Here is a 5,996-nt window from a genome sequence, read left to right as displayed (position 1 = left end):
GAAAACAAAATTGTGAAAGAGGTGAGTGTGTGCTGTTGAAATCTTCTATGCAAGAATAGGACTGCCTGGGAAATGGAACATTTTTGTCTTCGGGTTATACCTTTGCCCCACCCTTATAAATTCAGAATAAGATATTAGCTACACTATTGCTGACCCAAATCGGGATGCTAGAGCACCACCCTGCTCCCTGTACCGCTGCCAGAACACAGCATTGCATACTGTATGTAGCTGATGTTGCATACAGTGTTGGCAGCGGGCGCATGTCAGCAAAGCAAATGGTTTGAGCCAGCTTGGCCTAAGAATAGTATTTTACAGTGATAGCAAAGCTGTAGCTAGACTTTAACCTCTTCCCGCCCGCGCTATAGCCAAATGACTTGCTAACGTGTTGGCTTACTTTGCCCGTTGGTGAAGGAGAAAAATTACCATATGGGTACAGTGTAGCACAGTGATGGGGAACCTTGGCACCCCAGATGTTTTGGAACTAAATCTCCCATGATGCTCAACTACACACTGCAGCGTGCATGAGCATCATGGGAAATGTATTTCCGAAACATCTGGGGGTGCCAAGGTTCCCCATCACTGGTCTAGCCTGACCATACAATTGTCATTCAAAGTGTGACAGTGCTGAAAATTGGCCTGGGCAGGTTGGGGTTAAAATTGCCTGGTAGGCAATTGGTTAGATTGAATCTTTAGTCGCCCTGAACTCTTTTCTCAGACAAATTTGGTATTAAAGGTTAGGTTTTTTTTTTTGTTTTGTTTTTTATCGCTAACATGTTATATTTGCCTGCTCTGTGAAGTGGTTTTGCACAGAGCAGCCCAGATCCTCCTCTTCTCGGGTCCACCGCTGGTTCTCCCGACCCCTCTCTGAGTGCCCCCAGAGCAAGCAGCTTGCTCTGGGGGCACCTGAGCAGGCTCGATCCTGAGCTGCTGCTCCGTGTGCAGATTCACACAGGGAGAGTGGCTTGGCCCCACCCCCTACCCACACTCGATCCTCCTTGGCTCACTGGCTGTGATTGATGGTAGCGGGAGCCATTGGCTGCCATTGCTGTCTCAGCCAATGAGGACCGAATGACCTGGGAGAGCCGAGGGTCTCGTGATGGGGATTGGGTAAGTATTGGGGGGGGGGGGGGGCTGCTGCACACAGGTTTTTTTTAACTTTGTGCATAGAATGCATGAAGGTAGTAAACATTGAGCCTTTACAACCACTTTAATGTTAATATTGTCAGAACTTTGTTTTCAGTAGGGTTGACCCCGCCCCGATACACAAATGGAATACTTGCCACCCCCCCCCGTCCGCCACCGAAGCCGCAATCCGCCGCCGTTACGCCGCATCCCCGCTACCGCCGACTGTGTAATACGGACGGGAACATTACAGCTTTGAATCGCTGTAATGATTTGCGCATAGACACTCCCCCTTGCTCGGGTGAACTGTCCAATCCCGAGCAAGGGGGAGTGTCTATACGCATCGCGGGGCAAATCATTACAGCGATTCAAAGCTGTAACGTTCCCGGCGTATTACACAGTCGGCGGCAGCGGGGATGCAGGTAAGTGGACGATGGCTGGATGGGGGGGGGAGACGATGGCTGGATGGGGGGGGGAGACGATGGCTGGATGGGGGGGGGAGACGATGGCTGGATTGGGGGGGGGAGACGATGGCTGGATGGGGGGGGGAGGAGACGATGGCTGGATGGGGGGGGAGGAGACGATGGCTGGATGGGGGGGGAGGAGACGATGGCTGGATGGGGGGGGGGGAGACGATGGCTGGATGGGGGGGGGGAGACGATGGCTGGATGGGGGGGGGAGACGATGGCTGGATGGGGGGGGGGAGACGATGGCTGGATGGGGGGGGGGAGACGATGGCTGGATGGGGGGGGGAGACGATGGCTGGATGGGGGGGGGGAGACGATGGCTGGATGGGGGGGGGAGACGATGGCTGGATGGGGGGGGGAGACGATGGCTGGATGGGGGGGGGAGACGATGGCTGGATGGGGGGGGAGACGATGGCTGGATGGGGGGGGAGACGATGGCTGGATGGGGGGGGAGACATGGCTGCATTTGGGGACACATTTAAAAAAAGTATCGGTATCGGCGAGTACTTGAAAAAAAGTATCGGTACTCGTACTCAGTCCTAAAAAAGTGGTATCGGGACAACCCTAGTTTTCAGCCATGGTTAAATATACCTTTTTAATAATTGCATATGTACAGGGGGGCAGCCATATTTTGCCCATCACCTATACAGGCTCTGATTCCTGCTTCTAGTGCTGCACAGTTATTGTGCCTTGCTGTGCTTCTGTCTCGGTGCAAACTGATCAGATTGAACAGTTGTCTTAGAATAGCACTGTAGCTTGTCTGTTAGCTTAGTGGTGGCTGTATAGCAGGCATCACTAAATGGCGTACCGCGGTCCGGTTCCGGCCCCAGTAGCCATATTACTCGGACCGCAGCCTCGCCAAATAGTTGCCCGTGGGTCCTCTCCCAAGCCGTCAGCTCGCCTGCCTAATGCTGCTATGTTTACACATCATGGCAGGCGCGCCGCGCACGGGTCTGTCCCTTCGATAGGATCGTTTCACTGCCCCCTCCTCACACTGCCTGTCTTATTCTTTCAAGATGAGAAGCGCGGCCGTTCTGGACAACAGGCAGGACTTTTTAAGCTAAGAAGTGGGTGATTGGTTGCTACACAGCGGGGCGGTCCCAGCATTCAATCAATCACTCACCTTTAATGTGAAAAGTCCCACCCTTTGTCCAGGGCTGCCGTGCTTTCCTTCTTGTGTGAATAAGGTAGGGCTCTATGGGGAGGGGGAGTGCTGTGCATGACAGGAGTCTACTATCAAGGAGGGTCAGTCCTGTGATGTGGTGGGGGGGTTCAGTCCTGTGATGTGGTGGGGGTTCAGTCCTGTGATGTGGTGGGGGTTCAGTCCTGTGATGTGGTGGGGGTTCAGTCCTGTGATGTGGTGGGGGTTCAGTCCTGTGATGTGGTGGGGGTTCAGTCCTGTGATGTGGTGGGGTTCAGTCCTGTGATGTGGTGGGGTTCAGTCCTGTGATGTGGTGGGGTTCAGTCCTGTGATGTGGTGGGGTTCAGTCCTGTGATGTGGTGGGGTTCAGTCCTGTGATGTGGTGGGGTTCAGTCCTGTGATGTGGTGGGGTTCAGTCCTGTGATGTGGTGGGGTCAGTCCTGTGATGTGGTGGGGTTCAGTCCTGTGATGTGGTGGGGTTCAGTCCTGTGATGTGGTGGGGTTCAGTCCTGTGATGTGGTGGGGTTCAGTCCTGTGATGTGGTGGGGTTCAGTCCTGTGATGGTGGGGGGGGTGTTCAGTCCTGTGATGGTGGGGGGGTCAGTCCTGTGATGGTGGGGGGGGGGTGTTCAGTCCTGTGATGGTGGGGGGGGGTGTTCAGTCCTGTGATGGTGGTGGGGTCAGTCCTGTGATGTGGTGGGGTCAGTCCTGTGATGTGGTGGGGTCAGTCCTGTGATGTGGGGGGGGTCAGTCCTGTGATGTGGGGGGGGTCAGTCCTGTGATGTGGGGGGGGGCAGTCCTGTGATGTGGGGGGGGCAGTCCTGTGATGTGGGGGGGGGGGGGTTCAGTCCTGTGATGTGGGGGGGGGGGGGTTCAGTCCTGTGATGTGGGGGGGGGGTTTCAGTCCTGTGATGTGGTGGGGTCAGTCCTGTGATGTGGGGGGGTCAGTCCTGTGATGTGGGGGGGGCAGTCCTGTGATGGTGGGGGGGGGGGGTTCAGTCCTGTGATGGTGGGGGGGGGGTTCAGTCCTGTGATGGTGGGGGGGGGGTTCAGTCCTGTGATGGTGGGGGGGGGTTTCAGCAGTCCTGTGATGGTGGGGGGGGTTCAGTCCTGTGATGGTGGGGGGGGGTTCAGTCCTGTGATGGTGGGGGGGTTCAGTCCTGTGATGTGGTGGGGGGGGGGGTTCAGTCCTGTGATGTGGTGGGGGGGGTGTTCAGTCCTGTGATGTGGTGGGGGGGGGGGGGGGTTCAGTCCTGTGATGTGGTGGGGGGGGGTGTTCAGTCCTGTGATGTGGTGGGGGGGGGGGGTTCAGTCCTGTGATGGTGGGGGGGGTTCAGTCCTGTGATGGTGGGGGGGGTTCAGTCTGTGATGGGGTGGGGTCAGTCCTGTGATGTGGGGGTGGGGGGGGTCAGTCCTGTGGTGGTGGGGGGGGTTCAGTCCTGTGATGGTGGGGGGGGGGGGGGTTCAGTCCTGTGATGTGGGGGGGGGGTTCAGTCCTGTGATGTGGGGGGGGGGTTCAGTCCTGTGATGTGGGGGGGGTTCAGTCCTGTGATGTGGGGGGGGGGGTTCAGTCCTGTGATGTGGGGGTTCAGTCCTGTGATGTGGGGGGGGGGGGGTTCAGTCCTGTGATGTGGGGGGGGGGGTTCAGTCCTGTGATGTGGGGGGGGTTTCAGTCCTGTGATGTGGGGGGGGGGGGTTCAGTCCTGTGATGTGGGGGGGGGGGGTTCAGTCCTGTGATGTGGGGGGGGGGGGGTTCAGTCCTGGGGGGGGTTCAGTCCTGTGATGTGGGGGGGGGGGGTTTCAGTCCTGTGATGTGGGGGGTTCAGTCCTGTGGTGGGGGGGGGGGGGTTCAGTCCTGTGATGTGGGGGGGGGTTCAGTCCTGTGATGTGGGGGGGGGGGGTTTCAGTCCTGTGATGTGGGGGGGGGGGGGTTCAGTCCTGTGATGTGGGGGGGGGGTTCAGTCCTGTGATGTGGTGGTGGTTCAGTCTCTGATGTGGTGGTGGTTCAGTCTCTGATGTGGTGGTGGTTCAGTCTCTGATGTGGTGGTGGTTCAGTCTCTGATGTGGTGGTGGTGGTTCAGTCTCTGATGTGGTGGTGGTGGTTCAGTCTCTGATGTGGTGGTGGTGGTGGTTCAGTCTCTGATGTGGTGGTGGTGGTTCAGTCTCTGATGTGGTGGTGGTGGTTCAGTCTCTGATGTGGTGGTGGTGGTTCAGTCTCTGATGTGGTGGTGGTGGTTCAGTCTCTGATGTGGTGGTGGGGGTCAGTCTCTGATGTGGTGGTGGTGGGGGTCAGTCTCTCATGAGGGGGTTCAGTCCTGTGATGTGGGGGGTTCAGTCCTGTGATGTGAGGGGTCAGTCTGTCATGAGGGGGTCAGTCTGTCATGAGGGGGTCAGTCCTGTGATGTGGGGGGTTCAGTCCTGTGGGGGGTTCAGTCCTGTGGGGGGTTCAGTCCTGTGGGGGGTTCAGTCCTGTGGGGGGTTCAGTCCTGTGGGGGGTTCAGTCCTGTGGGGGGGTCAGTCCTGTGGGGGGGTCAGTCCTGTGATGGGTCAGTCCTGTGATGGGTCAGTCCTGTGATGGGTCAGTCCTGTGATGGGTCAGTCCTGTGATGGGTCAGTCCTGTGATGTGATGGGTCAGTCCTGTGATGTGATGGGTCAGTCCTGTGATGTGATGGGTCAGTCCTGTGATGTGATGGGTCAGTCCTGTGATGTGATGGGTCAGTCCTGTGATGTGATGGGTCAGTCCTGTGATGTGGTGGGGTCAGTCCTGTGGTGGGGGGTTCAGTCCTGTGATGGGGGGTTCAGTCCTGTGATGTGGTGGGGATCAGTCCTGTGATGGGGGGTTCAGTCCTGTGATGTGACAGGGTAAAAAGGAAAGGTGGAGGGGTCTGTCTCTATGTGAGAAGTGACCTCAAAGCAAGCGTGAAAGAGAACCTGGTTGATGGAGAGTGTGATGAGGCTGAAGCATTATGGGTGGAACTGCATACAGATGTGCGTAGTTCAAAATTAATCATTGGAGTTTGTTATAAACCACCCAATGTTAATGAGGAGGTGGAGACTCAGCTCCTTGCACAGATGGAAAGGGCTGCAAGGGCTGGGACGGTGATAATAATGGGCGATTTTAACTACCCAGAAATTGACTGGATTAATGGCACTTCTGGGACAGTTAAAGGACAAAAATTTAACCTATTGCAGGACAATTTTATGGTGCAGTTTATTGAGGCCCCAACTAGGAACGATGCTCTGTTGGACCTGATAATCTCAAACCA

Source organism: Rana temporaria, chromosome 9 (assembly GCF_905171775.1).
Source record: "Rana temporaria chromosome 9, aRanTem1.1, whole genome shotgun sequence".
In the NCBI taxonomy this organism is placed as follows: domain Eukaryota; kingdom Metazoa; phylum Chordata; class Amphibia; order Anura; family Ranidae; genus Rana; species Rana temporaria.
This window is presented reverse-complemented; position numbering follows the sequence as displayed.